We start from the raw sequence: 251 nt of genomic DNA, 5'->3' as shown, positions 1-251 counted from the left end.
TCAGAGTGTCTACATTTTATCTTTTTTTCCATGCTGGGCTCAGAGTATCTACATTTTTTTTTTTTTCATTTATGTATCCCTGCCTCTGGGGCAGGCTGAGCCAGGGAAGGAGTCCCAGCGGGGTGGTGCATGCCTAAAATCACAGCACTGGAGAGGCTGAAAACAGGAGGATCACTAGGAGTCCAAGCTGTGTAGTGAGAGCTTGTACCAAATACATCTTTATATGTTAATTCTTCCACATACTATTCCTT

The sequence above is a fragment of the Octodon degus genome, unplaced genomic scaffold, assembly GCF_000260255.1.
Source record: "Octodon degus isolate 3935 unplaced genomic scaffold, OctDeg1.0 scaffold00002, whole genome shotgun sequence".
Classification (NCBI taxonomy): Eukaryota; Metazoa; Chordata; class Mammalia; order Rodentia; family Octodontidae; genus Octodon; species Octodon degus.
The sequence above is the reverse complement of the archived record's forward strand: the minus strand, read 5'-3'. Positions refer to the sequence as shown.